This window comes from Canis lupus, chromosome 8, assembly GCF_003254725.2.
Source record: "Canis lupus dingo isolate Sandy chromosome 8, ASM325472v2, whole genome shotgun sequence".
Classification (NCBI taxonomy): Eukaryota; Metazoa; Chordata; class Mammalia; order Carnivora; family Canidae; genus Canis; species Canis lupus.
The window spans coordinates 44,632,105-44,647,822 of NC_064250.1; the positions used below are offsets into that span (position 1 = coordinate 44,632,105).

General features: G+C 44.0%; 1 long non-coding RNA gene and 1 other non-coding gene across 2 annotated transcripts; both read left to right on the forward strand.

Moving 5' to 3' along the window:
- The first annotated feature begins 4,423 nt into the window (after positions 1–4,423).
- Positions 4,424–15,136, forward strand: LOC118355406 (uncharacterized). The gene is made up of 5 exons (XR_007412437.1): positions 4,424–4,537; positions 6,913–7,207; positions 10,133–10,242; positions 11,475–11,548; positions 14,958–15,136. It is a non-coding gene; the product is annotated as an uncharacterized LOC118355406 (long non-coding RNA).
- On the forward strand, positions 8,209–8,315 carry LOC112658087 (U6 spliceosomal RNA). Its single transcript, XR_003135492.1, has one exon. It is a non-coding gene; the product is annotated as a U6 spliceosomal RNA (small nuclear RNA).
- Positions 15,137–15,718: the final 582 nt, after the last annotated feature.

The following is a 15,718-nucleotide window of genomic DNA, read 5'->3' on the forward strand; positions in this document are numbered from 1 at the left end:
TATGATTTTCAGTGTTTTGGGAAAGGTGTGTGCTGGGGCTGCTGGGACAAACATTTCAAAGCAACACTCAGGTTCCTATCCGGGATCAACCAGTGACTTCAGACAAGGCGTTTTATTTCTCAGTCTCTGTTTCATTCCTTGTTATATAAAATGAGTAGGAAGTGAGGATCCAATGAAGGAAGAACAACTCCTAGCAGGACCTAATGCACACTCAGTAAATTGTGAATGTTTTTATCTCAGTCAATAGTATTATAATTCTTGTCTTGTGATGAGAGTTAATGGGGCTTGAAACTTGAAAATGGTAAGAAATTATCCTCCTTTCTCCTATGAAATCTTGATTCAGAAGACAACTCTATTAAATAAGGCAGCTGTTTAAAACATCACGCCTCTGGAGAGCGAGTTGTAGTGTAACAATGATCAGAGCCTTGACTCAACGAATGAAGGTCAAACAGAATTCTGCTTCATTCAGCCTAGTGGGACAGCCCTCTGTGAAATCACACCTCTCACGACTATGCTGTGGCTCTGCAAGAATTCCACTCAAGTATTCTTTATTTTATTTTATTTTATTTTATTTTATTTTATTTTATTTTATTTTAGAGAGAGAGAGAGAGCAAGCATGGGGAGAGGGGTGTGCAGAGGGAGAAGCAGATTCCTCACTGAGCAGGGAGCCTATGTGGGCTCCATCCCAGGAACCTGAGATCATGACCTGAGCCAAAGGCAGATGCTTAACTGACTGAGCCACTCAGGTGCCCTCCACTTAAGCATTTCAGTCAAGTGCCCCAAGTAATCAAAACAAGAGAAAAATTAAAGAGAAAAATCATCCCTATGACTGGGGTTTTTGAAGAACATGTGATGACAGGGAAAATGATCACATAAAGTTAAAAAAAAAAGAAAGAAAACTGTTGTAATCTTGAAGTAATTTTAAAATTAATTCATCAAGAGGAAGAATCATATACATAATATATTCCCGATTTTATGGAAAATATATTTGCATAATTATTGAAAGAAATACATCAAAATGTGAACAATTATCTCTAGTCTGGATGATGTGATTAGGAATGATTTTTTTAATCTTTGTCCTGTATTCGGTATTTTCTACCATTAAAATGTACTCATTTGCTAATCAAAGAAGTGTGTTATTATTGATGATGATGATGAAAAATCTTAATGATGTGGAAATGTGCTTAGTATAATGATAAATGAAAATTAGTGGAAAAAAAAAACCCTTTATACTGTTAAAAACAAGATAACAGGGACACCTGGGTGGCTCAGCAGTTGAGCATCTGCCTTTGGCTCAGGGAGTGATCCTAGAGTCCTGGGATGGAGTCCCGCATTGGGCTCCCTGCATGGAGCCTGCTTCTCCCTCTGCCTGTGTCTCTGCTTCTCTCTCTCTCTCTCTCTGTGTCTCTCATGAATAAATAAATAAAATATTGAAAAAAACAAGATAACAAACCCCAAATGGTGTCACTTATGCTAAGCCCCATGTCACCAAATTGAGATTTATTTACAGTTTTGGCCTCTCCCAGAAATGGAGTCTCAATATGGTCAATCAGGAATCACCTAGTCAGTGCTAGTGAGGTTCATCTGCCCGTTAGACCCCTGCCATGCCCTAAAGGAAAGTGATTTTGCCATAACCAATCCACTTGTTGCCCAATTAACTTCCTGTTTCTGCTCCTTCTGCCTATAAGAGTCTTTCATTTTGTACAGCTCCTCGAGCTCTTTTCTACCTGCTAGGTGGGATGCTGCCCAGTTCAGGAATTGTTGGATAAAGCCAGTAAATCTTTAAAATTTACTCAGTTGAATTGTGTTTTTTAACAACACAACATGATCACAAATGTGTGTGTGCGTGTGCACTTGGGTAGTATCAAAACCTTAGTTATTTCTGAGCTGAGTGGTGGAACATGGGTAATTTGTAATTAGAATAAAGAACCACAAAATCATTCATATTTGTTGTCACCAAAAGTAAATTTCAAGCCAAAAGCATTATTGTTAGTTGGAGAGGTGGTAGAGGAGGGGAAAAACTAGAATGTAATGATATTAATGACAACGGCTACTATGAATGTAGGACTATGTGTCATGCGCTGTTCACAATCTGTTTTATTTGTCAAAGTCTTTAACAGCTTTTTTAAAAAAACACTTTATTTATTTATTCATGAGAGACACACACAGAGAGAGGGGCAGAGACACAGGCAGAGGGAAAAGCAGGCTCCATGCCAGGAGCCCAAGGTGGGACTTGATCCTGGTTTCCCAGGATCATGCCCTGGGCCAAAGGCAGGTGCTAAACCACTGAGCCACCGCGGGATCCTCTAATGGCTGTTTCAAGTAAAAACTAAGAGGTCCTACCTAGGATAAACAGTCCAGTTCTTCCCTAGCCTTCCTGCCTCCTGGAGGGAACATTCTTGGTTACGTGCAGACAGACATATGGCTAGATTCCAGTAGACATATGGCTACTTACCTTTAGAACTAATGTAGTATATAGCTGGGGTCTCACCTAGCACTGGCACTGACTTTTTTGTTTTTCAGCTTTTCATCTTGGTCTTTAAATCATGCTGGTGACAAAGATGTAGCTGAAATTTCCACTCAGTGTTTTTGCTTTTGAGATTTATGCCTTTTTATCTGAAAAAAAAATCAACGTAATGATTTTTGTTATTTGTTTTTGCAACAAACCAGAGAGATGTGATGAATGAGCAGCTCTCACAGGTGTCCACGAAAAATAGATTTTTACAATAGGCTGCTGTTTGGATCACAGACTAGACTCGGCAACGCCCTCTTAGAGACACTGGTAGGCAACTGCGCCACCGTGTGGTATCGAGGGGTATGGTATGGAGGCACATTTCTTTCTTTTTCTTTTCTTTTCTTTTCTTTTTTTTTTTTTTTATGACTTTCCTAGTTTTACACTGTAAGTGCCGAAAGTAACTTTAGTGGCCACTGGGTGGGGCTCTTTCTATTTGTTGTGGAAACTGAGACCCAGACAAGGGTTCCCATCAACCCGGGCTTGAATCCAAATCTTCAGGCCCTCTTCAGACCCTTTCTTGCCTCACAGCTGCTTCCAGTTCTAGGTATTAACGCAGGGATGTCTGCCTGTCAGCTGTGGGGAAGCTTCGTGCAAAAACTCGGTTTTACATCCAAGGAAACCGAAACTTAGAGGGGCTAAATGATTTGCTGGAGGATCCACACAGCTCATATTGTGTCCCTCCATTCATTTACTCACCAAATATTTAGACATGTGTCTACTATATGTCAGGCTCTGTTCAAGACACTGAAGACACAATAGTGAGCAAAGTAGACAAAAATCCCTTCATACATCCTCTACCAAGGGAGACAGACAAGATAAGCAAATAAAATGCATAATATAATATTTAAAAGGGCTCAATGCTAACATGAGAAAAAGGCAGAATGCTGTTTAGGGGGAGAGAGAGGTGAACTACTGGAAGAGGTCACATTTCAGAGTGGCCAGAGCAGGGCTCTTTCCCAAGATGACTTTTGGAATAAAGATCTGAAGGAATTGAGGAAACCAGCCCTACAGATATGGGGGGAGGACATTCGGGTAGAGGAGACAACCTAGCTGGAATGAGAGTTCCAGGCAAGAAGGAGGTAGGAGAGGTCATGGAGTGGGGGGGGAACAGACCATGTGGGGCTTTCGGGTCAAAGAAGGATTTGGGCTTTTACTTTGAGTGACATGGAAGTCACTTGGGAGTTTTCATCAGGCGAGTGGTGTGGTTGGACTTTAGGATGGAAACTCTTGGGCTGCCAGGCTCACAATGAGCTGCAGAACACAAGGGTAGAGACAGACAAGGAGGCTCTCTGGTGACTGTGGTAAGAGCTAACAGTAGGTCGGGCAAGGGAGGTGACAATGGATATGGTAAAATGTGGCCCCAATTTTAAAATATATTTCACAGTAGAGCAAGAAGCTTTGCTGATGGATCAGGAGTATGAAAGAGAGGAGACAGGGGTGACACCGAGGTTTTTGACCTGAGCAACTAGAAGCGTAGTGTTACCATTCCTGGAGATTGGAGGGAGCCCCTCAGCAGCTTACTATTAGACCCGCTAAGTGTGAGATTGCCAGCCCACACCACGGTGTCAGGCCCGCGGTTGATTATGTAGGTCTGGAGTTCAGCCAAGGACCATTAAGTTGTAACAGTCAGTGAAAACATCACCTCCATAAGGTGACTAAGGGCACCATAATGACTAGAAAACATCCAGGCCCAAATGATAAATACTTCCTGTTTTAGCATTGGGCTTTCCCAACTTCTACCCAAAGAAACCTTTGAAATTAGCTCTGCCTTGCATACAGGAAGCTATTAACCTTTTGCTCACAGACATGAGACTTGAGTCTCCTGACACTGGTTAGGCCTTTTGGAGGATGGATGAGTGTTTCCTAGGTTATGGAATGGAGCCTGTGTGAGGTCAGAGGGCAGCCTGCCAGGCCTGCAGAACATCAGGGAAACTATCCTAAGCTTTCTGTCTTACTAAAGGGAGAGGAGATCCAACCTGAGGCTTTCTCTTCTTTGCCTCCTTGGATTTTATTGATACCCAGGTCAGGTGCAATTGCTTGCAGCTGTGTGGTCTCTTTATTATTTTATTACCTGCACTTGCCATCCTGCACAATAGCTCTGTACATGATGAAACTGACATTCCTTCTTTTGCATCATGTCCTCTCTTGGGGACAAGGACAAGGGAGGGCAGAGTGACTGAGCACTTACGGAGTTTAGGAACTGATCCATATGCCCTCAACCAGTATACAAAGACAATGCCACCGACCTACCAACTATGACACTGATTGTAACAACTGACCTTCAAACAATGGTTTACAGTTCCAAAGGCACTTTTGCATAAGAGCACTGGTGCGCTGATTAAAAGTATAGACTCTGAAGCCAGACTGTTTGGGTTCGAATCCCCCTTCTGCTATGACTTGCTGTTGGTCTAAGACAATTAAACTATGTGTTAAGCCTCAGTTTCGACTGCAAAAAAAATCAGGATAAAAAAAATCGTAACCCCTAAAGTGTTTTAAGAGCTTCATTGAGGTATAATTAATGTATGAAGAACTGGATATGTTTGATAGGTACGATTTGATGATCATGTAGGTCTGTAATCCTCTGAGGTCTAAAGTGATTTTAAGGATTGAGATGATACATGGGCAGCACTAAAATCAATGCCTGGGACATAGGGAACCCTTAATCAAGGCAGAAGTGATATTACCTCCTGGGGCCCTCAAAAAAAAATCCTATAAGGTGGATATTCTTTTTAGCCAACTTTACTAATAAGGAAACTGAGGCTCAGATAGGCTATTCCGTGTGGTAATACAGCAGGACATAGCACAAGCACTAGACCCAGTCGTGAGGATTCCCAAGCTTTCCCACTAGAAATCTAATTCCTTAGGGGTTGACACATGGGGCAGCCCACTCACCCTTCACCCTCCCCTTCCCTTTCTTCTTCCCAAACTCAGAGGCTGAGCCCAGGCGTCCAAGCCCAGGGCCAGGCTGAACCCCTGCCACCACTGGAGATGCAGCATAGTCTCCACCTCAGAGGATCCCTAGTCCAGAGGTTCTCACCCAGCTGGAGGACTGACTGGGGTCGTCTGTTTGGGCCCCAGGGAGAGTGCAGAGACAGTCGGGTTTCAACTCAGTCCCATACCTGCCTGAGAACTAGCAGCCTTGGGAGGCACCTTTCTGCGCCAGCACTGGGGGTTATCCTTGGCCTCTAGACATTTAAATTCCCATGCTCCGCTTCTGAGCCTCTGGCACGTCGTGAGTAGAAGCTCTCTCCGGGGGTGAAATGGAACAATTTCCCCATTGAGAAGTGGGCTGGATGTGGAGGAACAGAAAACCTCCCAGGGGCTTGGCCTGAGCTTAGGTTTTGACTTGAGCAACCTGGCATCTTGTTTTTCCTCTCTCTCTTAATCCTCCCTTCCTTCCTACCTGCCTACATTCCTCCCTTCCTCCCTCCCTCCGTCCTACCTGTTTTTTGCCCTTCCTCCCTCCCTGCCTTTAAAGAGAATGGTGCTCTGTGCTCTGCGGCCTGCTCCCCATGGGCAGAATTGCGACAGACATCCTAAGTGAGCACTAGAGATCTCAGAGATCTGGCTACTCCGACCTGAGGCCGCCTGCTTACTAAACTGGGTGAGCTGGGTTCAGAATGGTCACTTTGCACAATTCAGGTGTCTTTGGTGTGGGGCATGGATTTGGCTAGGTGTGACTGTTCTGCTCCTAATTTAAGCCACTAGTTGTAAATATAGGTCTTGGTGCCTATTAATAACCCGCAGTCAGCACACTTGTCTCCTGTTCCTCCAATTACTGCAACCGTGCCCTCCTCTCTCCACTGCCTCCCTCTGCAGCTCTGCAAGCACAGGCTGAGCCATCCGTGTACCTCGTGAGCCGTGGCTGAGCCTGTGCATGCCGTCCACTTTGTCTCCCTTCCTCTCTTCTGGCGCCAGGACACCAAGTCACTAATGTGGCTAGGTGAGAAGGAAAGGAAAGAGGAAAATAAAATAATAGCACTTCATTCTGATAAACCTTGAAACCCTTAAAATTATAGCACTGGGCTATCCTTGGCTTGCTGTCCTTGGCTATGAAAATAGTGGTCCTGGTTCTTAGCACTCCCGAGGTCAGAGGTTTGGATAAGGAGCCTTTCCACTGGGTAGGATTGCTAGCTTTTGTCTATGAGATTTCCAGTGCCCCATTCAGTTTGCTCCCTCCCATCAGCTTCTCCTTTTTATAACCTGTGGCCAAGAAAGGAGTCGAAATATTACATGTAAATAAGGAATACCGCAAATATTACCTGAAAATGGGGGTTTGAAACTTGAAAGTCACCAAAGAAAAGAAGCATCTTGATAGAGGAGACCAAGAACTCTAGGACAAACTGTCCTGAGTTCTGTGTCCCTAGTTACCAACTAGAGCCCCCTCTTGCCCACAGCTGCCTCTTCCAAAAAACGAGGATAGCAATCTACACCTGCCTTGGTGCAGAGGATGACACCAGATTGTTTCTCAAGATCTCTCCCAGTTCTGATGAAACAAAACTGAACAGAGGAGTGGAAGCTACCAGCAAGCTGGGCAAGAGGAATCAAGAGCCTGTGGTGTCCAAGAGCCTTCTTGGTTGGTACCCATGAAAGCAGATTGCCAAGTGTGGCATCTGCAGAAGAAATGTGAGATCCTAACAGTGTCTGACAGTAGTAATATCAGCCTCGAGCCCTTTGGTAATTCCATCCCAGGTAATCACCCTGCTATAATCCTACCACCTCCCGCAGACATCACTTCCTCTGCCTAGCAAATTCCTTTAACACCTAGCACAAAGCTTCACACACTAGGAACCCTTTCCTAGATATCCTGAAGACACAGGAGGCTTTCTCTCTGGGTCCCGTAGGACGGACCCACATTTGGAGCCCCCAGTGCTTTGCACTGCCATCTGCTGCCCATCCTGGACCATCAGAAAGACTTGGCCTCTTTACCTTTGTGGGGCGCAATTTCTGTATGTCCTCCTTGAATGGAGAGACATAATAGTACTTATATAGTGACCTTCCATCTATAAAGGGCTTTCCCCTACATATTCTTGTTGAGCCCTCACACAGCCCTGGGAGGATGACACAAAGAGGTGAAGTGACTTGCCCCGGTCATTTGGTGAGAGGCAGAGCTAGAAGATCTAGATCAGTTCAGGAACCATAAAACCCTTGTAGGTGTCCCTGACTGCTTCTTGTCATGTAGTAGAAAGCTTCCCAAAATAGTAATGTCCCCCTCAGCTTCTTTCTCCTTTCTTTCCCATCAAGTTCAAGTGTCAGACAATGAAGATAGCTGCTGAGTCAAGTCCCAAGGGAATGAAAGTGGTAATATCCTGCCTTCTTTACTTGCTTGTCTACCTCCTCTGGCAAAGACCCTTTCTGGAGGCATCTAATGTCAGGGCCTGGGCCCTCTGTCTTAAAGTATGATCTTTATGAGCTGTGTCGCAGACCCTCTTGCTCAGCCGGCAACCTGGTATAGGCCACAGCCTAACTGGGGGCTCTTGAGGGCTTGTCTATATTGAAATACTGTGCAACTCAGTTTTCTCACCTGTAAAAATAGGAATTCAACTGAACAAGCATCACTTAGATGCCACCATGTACAGAGCCCAGAGCTAGGTACTGGGGATAGAGATGCAAGGATACATAGGGTATGGTCTCTGTCCTCAGTAAATGTAAAGTCAAGTGGGAAAGACAAGAATTGAAAAAAAGACAACACAGTGCTCACTTCAGCAGCACATATACTAAAATTGGAACGATACAGAGAAGATTAGCATGGCCCCTGCACAAGGATGACACGCAAATTCGTGAAGCATTCCATACTAAAAAAAAAAAAAAAAAAAAGAATAAAAGAAAAACAGACACTACAGCAGAGTGAAATAAAGTAAGATATGAAAGAAAGGCTATTACCTGATGTGCTTACCTCACACAGGCCTAGAATCAAGTATTCTAAAGGCATCATACATATATAAGCAAATATTACACTATCTGGCTTCTGTAGGAGACACCAGTTGGGTCGTCTGTTCACATCCTTTCTTTTCCAAGAACTCCTGGAGCCAAATTCATGATGTAATGGTGCTCCCTTCCCATCCCACCTCCTCTAAGCACCACCAGCCATTTTACTTGATTGAATTAGGAGCAGACCCCTTGCCCCAGGTAGGACATGTAGAGTCCCTGTTCTGTGTTTGGAATGGGACTGAAGGTCAGTTGGTCACAGTCACCTGGGGCTTTGAGAAGAAGAGATACAAATTCTGGAGGCATGGACCACTATCTTCTGACAAGGTAGCTTGACAGTTAAAGAATGCCAAGCTGCCACATCTGGGTGGAAGCGTGGAGCAGAGGCTTGGAGAGGAGGGAAGACAAGAGGCAGAGGCTCCCTGATATTCAGGACGAGGTTCAAATCTGTCCCTGCCCACCGGAATGATAGCCCAGCAAGGACCATCTTTCATTAAAGATAGCTTTGATGGGCTTCAATCACTTGCAGCTGAAAGGTTCATAATTAAGCAGTTTCTAAACAAATTCAGCTCAGGCTAGTGTTGAACAGAAGTCCTCCCCTAGCCTATGTAAGAGTTGTGTCATTCATTCATTCAGCCAATCAGTTAATGAATATTATTGAATGTCAACCATAACAAGCCTCATAAGAAGAAAAAAAAAGTTGGCTGTACCCTCTATGATATAAACTACTGCTGGATGTCAGCCTTCTGACCAGCCAGCCCTCAAAGCTCCTGAAATTACCCAGGTGTGCCATGGGAACACACTGGTGTTAACTGAACTTGCTGTTTTTGCAATTATCCCTGAGAAGTTTTGAAGCATTAGACACTATGATGTTTGTCTGCACCTCCCCACTCTCCCTTATGGTAGCATGTCAGACCCCACTCCGCCACACACACACACCTTTGGGGGGCTTTTCCATCCTGGCCCATGCTCTGCAGGTGAGGTTGCTAATCACAGGATCCTTCCCTCTGATCACAGGATGGACATGGGACCTAAGCTAGGCAATCAGAATCTCTTCCTGGAAAATCTGGATTTAGAGCTGAGACAAATACAGAGGCTCATCTCATAGCAGCACCACATAGAAAAGATCCCCAGCTACCCTGCTGAGCTCAGGGCAGCCGGTGTCCTGCTCTCAATTGTTCAGTTGTCCCTTTAAAGCTGTAGCCTCTCCAGTACCCATCACTCAAAAAATAAGAATCTTTTGAACTAAATTAGCCGATCAGGTATTTATAACCAGAGTCCTGACACATCTTCTTTTTGGACAAAAAGCCCATGGGTGAGTGAAGAAAAGACAAGGAAAGGTCAGGAGAGAGAGGACGATTGCATCGTGTCCTGTACCCAAGCCTATATCCCAAGCCTAGATCCAATTTTTAAGACTCTTTAATGAATCTATATTTACCATGAGTTTTTTTTTTATTTATGGAAATATACACGTGTCGTTTGGCTGAAGGCTCAAACTTATTTCAGGAAAGCAAGTCTGTCATTTCTCCAAAGTCCCTGTTAGCTCCTTCCACACCTGTTCCCCATTCTGCTAAGCCACCTATTGCTCATTTCCAAAGCAAAGAATAAGGACCCAGATTCCAGGGTAGGATACAAGTGATACTTGAAGAGACAGGTCTGTGATTTTTGTCATAAATGCTCTTTTTTTAGTAGGCTGCACTTCTAGTATGGAGCCCAATACAGGACCTGGACTCACAACCCTGAGATCAAGACCTGAGCTGAGATCAAGAGTCAGATGCTCAACTGACTAAGCCACCCAGGTTCCACTCCTCCCTTTTTTTTAAAGTTTATTTATTTAGTAATCTCTACTCCCAATGTGGGGTTCACACTCAAGACCCCAAGATCAAGAGTTGTGTGCTCTTCTGACTAAGCCCACCAGGCATGTCACAAGTGTTCTTAATGGACATTCTGTATTCTTTCCAGTCAACACAGATCCCTTATGAAAATACATTCCATATCTCATAAAGTTGTCTCCCAAAATAAGACTCATAGAATCCCTAATAATAGATCATTAATCCAACCCTGTTATTTTACAGATTGGTAAGCTTGGGTGCAGGGAAAGTAAGTGGCATACTCAACAGCACAGTAGCAGATCACAGAGAGAACTCAGGTTTTATTAGCTCCACACCAGAGTCTTTTCCACCACTTCATGTCTTCTTCCACAGTGCAATTCACTTTCTTTTCTTTAAGGATAAGACTGTTCTTAATCTTAAAAAAAAAAAAAGAATGTTATTAATCTCTCTATATAAATGTTTCATTGGGCAATAAATACTTGACAAAGAATCTGGTTACAGAAACCCTAGAGAATTTGCTTCCATTACCACCTGAGATCTGTAAATTATGCGAATTATGACAGTAAGGATACAGAATCCAAATAACACAATTTAAACACGTTCAAGTCTTAATTAAATATAATGTATACAAAGTAAGTTACCTGGTACCTATGTATGTATATATGTAAACTCCTCCAAGTGACTCAATTACATGGTAGACTTAGAACTAAGGAAAGAAAATGACAAGGAGTTTGATTGGCAGAAGGTGTTTACAGGGACTTCTCAGTGGTGGTGAGTTCTCCATCACAGGAGGTCCAGCAGAGACTGGGCAAACAACCATTTGTCAGGGATAGAGCACTCCAACAATTTCATAAGCACCAGAACCTTCCCAAGAACTTTTTTTTTTTAAGATTTTATTTATTTATTCATGAGAGACAGAGAGAGAGAGACAGAGAAAGAGAGAGAGAGAGGCAGAGAGAGAGAGAGGCAGAGACACAGGCAGAAGGAGAAGCAGGCTCCATGTGGGGAGCCCGACGTGGAACTGGATCCCGGGTCTCCAGGATCAGGCCCTTGGCTGAAGGCGGCGCTAAATTGCTGAGCCACCTGGGCTGCTCTCCAAGAGCTTCTTTAAACAGAAATTGCTGCGCCCCACCCCAGAGTTTTTGATTCAAGAAGTCTGGGATGGAGCTTGACATTTGGCATTTCTACCCCGTACCCAGGTAATACTGCTGCTGCTCATCCAGGACCACACTTTGAGAGACACTGTGAGAGAAGGAATTTGAAAGTAATGGAGGTGAGCCACTTCACTGCAGTTGAGCTATACAGAACAAGGTCCCATTACTCTTTAATGTCCAATCAGACAGCTTGAGTCCAGTTTTGCCATGCGAGCTACCTTTGGTGATAGCTCTAAATCCTATGCATTCTGTGCTCACCTTGAGGTTGGGACAAAGGGAACCACCTTGAGGCTGAAGGACACCTAGAGGGCTCCGAGTTGCTGTTTTTTTAGGATCAGCTGCCAGAGATGTGGTGTCAAACTCACACCTGGGACATGATATCCCTCTGAAAACAGCATCACAGGCAACAGAAAGAGCCATTGGTGGTCTTGTGACAGAACGCTGGTCCTCACTCACTGCCAGTGACTTACAGAAGCAAGAGAATCTAGCCATTGCTGCCTGTGGGACCACTACTAAAAGAAGGACATTTTGGGGGTGCCTGGGTGGTTCAGTCAGTTAAGTGCCAGACTCTTGATTTTGGCACAGGCCATCATCTCAGGGTCATGAGATCGAGCCCCAAGCCCTGGGTTGGGCTCCACACCCAGTGTGGAGATTCTTTCTCTCCTTCTCCTTTTGCCTCTTCCCCTCCCCTGCCTCCTCTCAAAAACAAAAAACAAAACAAAACAAAACAAAAACAAAGAAAAAACCACACACACAAAAAAAACAGAAAAGATAAAAAGACATTTTGCAAAGCCCTATACAATCTTTGCCTATACCTATGAAAGCACATAACCAACATTTATTGACCTTTCACCCTGCATCAAGTATTATTCTAAGCAAGTTAAATGCATCCATCTCTCATTTAATCCTTATAAGAACTCTGTAAGCAGTATTGGTAGGACTGGGGCTTGAACCCAGAGACTTCAGCTCCACACCCCACACTGACACCCTTAATCAGAGAGAAAATAGTTGTCAGAGTATAAGGAATAGAGGTCTCTTCTCCCACTGGTCCGCCAGGCCAGAGCTTTAACCTCTGGGTGTTATCATGGCCTTGCTACACCTCTAAAGGGCCGGGCTCCTAGAGTTTCATCTGTGTGCCTCACATGTACATGTAGTTACTGTTTCTGAAGCTTATTCAAAGTCCCAGGTGACTAGGTCAGGCAAGGTTTTCAGGTGTATACACCTCACTGCCCACATGGGCCTTTCCAATATGACAGTCTCTGCTGGTGCTGAGTACAAATTGCCATTCCAGGTTCCCCCACCACCACCGATTTAAGTTACCCTTTGGGGAGCCTTGGTGTCCCCTTCTGCCTGTTGACCTTAGCTGGACTCACCTGAGGCATCAAAAGTGTTGAATAATATTAAACCCCAAAGAAATGTTGTCTGAATATTGGATCCCTTTCATTCAAGGAGGGTCCCTGGCCTCCAATGCTTACTTCTCCAACCTGTCCCCAAAAGTCAACCACATACAAGGGATGAGACACAGCTCTAGCTGGGAAACTCATCTTGATTGCTTTCTTCCTCCAGGACAATTCCTTCTTCCACTGGCTTTGTCTTAGGAAACTAAAAAAGACAACTCAGACAATTCTTGCATACCAAGATCTGCCCCAAGTCCTTTGTTGTATCCATCCAAACATGGGTTTTGGTAGGTGCCTCTTTTAAAAGGCAGCTTCCCTCTATAATAAAATAATGAAGTTTTTACCTTCTTTGGGTCTTCCTACCCAAGCATTGGCAGTTTAACAGTGTTATCATTCGAAATATAGTGAGCGCCCATTACATTTAGGGCACTGTGCTAGGAGCAAGGGGTACTAATAAGATACATTCTGTCCTAGGAGCACCTGGGTGGCACTGTTAGTTAAGCATCCGACCCTTGGTTTTGGTTCAGGTTATGATCTCAGGGTCCTGGAATCCAACCCTGAGTTGGACTCCACATTCAGTGCAGAGTGTGCTTGCACTTCTCTTTCCCTCTCCCCTGCCCCTCCCCCCCATGCTTGCACATCACACACTCTGTCTCTTTCTCAAATAAATAAATAAGTCTTAAAAAGATACAGTCTGTCCTAAAAGAAAAGGATGAAAGGCTGCAGCATCCACCCTGGATCTCCTGCCCCAAAGATGATGAAGAAGGACATGGGGTGGGGAGAAGGGGTGGGTAGATAAGAAGGAAGAGGCAGTAATCAGTAGTCTGAAGACTATCTGCTAGTAAAACCAGAATAGCCTGACATTAATTCTATTTAAGGACAGCCTCAACAGAGAAGTCTTATTAGCCAAAGCTATCAAAACAGACCCACTTTCTAAATATGTGGCTAAACTTTTCACTCCCCAACAACTACATACAGAAACATGCTACAAGAATAAATTTTTTCAACACACTCTCTCTAATACATAATGATGTTCCTGTTTGAAGAGCAAAATAATTGAGGTGTAGATGGTGAGTGACTTGCCCACTATTATGATAAAAAATACTACTAAGTGGTTCTTAGGAGCTTACTGGCAACGGCCTTAGATTTCACGTGTGGCTGGCCCTTGGGTGAGCATCGTAGGTATCTTATTACTACATAACAAGCCACCCCCAAATTTAACCATACAATGACAATTATCTATTTGCTCATTATTCTGCAGTTGGGGCTGGGCTTATCCAGGCTCACATGGGGTCACTCATGTGCTTGCAGTCTTCTGGTGGGTTGACTGGAACACAACGATCTAAGATGAGCTCACTTACGGCCTGGGACAGCTTGATGCTGTCAGACGTTCCTGTCCCCCTGATGTCATTCAGTAGCCTAATGCAAGCTTACATGGCTGCAAGAGTGTGCCAAGAGGGCCACTGGGGAGCTGTAAGAACTCTTAGGCCTAGGTTCTGAAACTTGCATATTGTGATTTTTGCCACATCCCATCAGTTCAAGCAAGTCACAAGGCCAGCCCAAAGTCAAGAAGCAGGCACACAGACTCCACCGCCTGATGGCAGAAGCTGCAAAGTATTGTGACCATGTTTTTCATACTGTGAGATAGCTGGGCCTCATTTCTTCTGCTCCAGACACCCCAGCTCTTATTGTCACTGCTAGGGCATGGCCAGCATCTACCAGCCCCTGCTGTCCATGGGAGAGGATAGATTCATTGGAGCTTCAGAGCTTGGGGACTTAATCTTAGCCCTTGGATGATACCCAAACATATTGATGTTCTTCCAAATATATATTGAAATGATCAATGAAGTTGCAGACTATCAATCACTATGTAGATGCATTAGTGGTAATTGCCGCCTATGCATCAACCCACAGGTGCACAGGTCAGACATCATCATACATTCAAAGGGCACGTGATTTCTCAGGTGATATCCTGGCATCCCCAGGCATGGCCCGTCATTTCCCCAATGACCAGTTAATACACAGTGATAAATAAAGCCATATTAAATGTGTTTAGTAATTTTATTCAGATTTCAAAATATGTTTTAGAAGAAAATTCTTTTCTACCCTTAATTGTTGTTTGTCTCTATAGGTAGGCAGACCTCTCAATATTTGGTGGAAAAGAAAGAAAAGAAAATCCTGGTTCAGACAAGGAGGCCAAGAGTGAGGGAAGAGCCAGAAATAGTTCTGTACAGGGTATGTAAGAGAGGTCAGCATTGCTACAAATGAATTAAACCCACCCAAGTGAGAGCTTATAAAATGCAAATTGTTTTACAGCTTCAAGGTATGCTTTACAAGGTATGTTTTACAACTCCAAGGTATGAGGTATGACTGAAATGGTAAGCTTCATGGGTTTCAAGCAGACAATATGATAATAACACCATTATCTATGAAGCCATCAGTACAATCAGGATAATGAACATACAACTCTACAGATGCTCTTGTGCCACTTTGTAATCCCTCCCTCCTGTTCCACTCACCTTTCCCCATCCCCAGATCATCACAGTTCTGCTTTCTGTTGCTATTGATAGCTTTGCATTTCTAAGATTTTTTTTTTAAGAGAGAGAGTATGTACCCAAGCAGGGAGAGGGGCAGAAAGAGAGGGAGAGAGAGAATCTTAAGCAGGATCCATACTCAATGGGAAGCCCAAAGCAGGGCTTAATCTCATGACCCTGAGATTGTGACCCGAGCCTAAAGTAAGAGTCAGATGCTTAACCAACTGAGCCACCCAGTGGCCTAAGATTTTATATAAATGAGATCACCTAGTATGTATTCTCTTTTTTGTCTAGCTTCTTTCACTCTGCATGATTATTTTGAGTTTTATCTATAGTGTTGAGTACATTGATAGTTTAT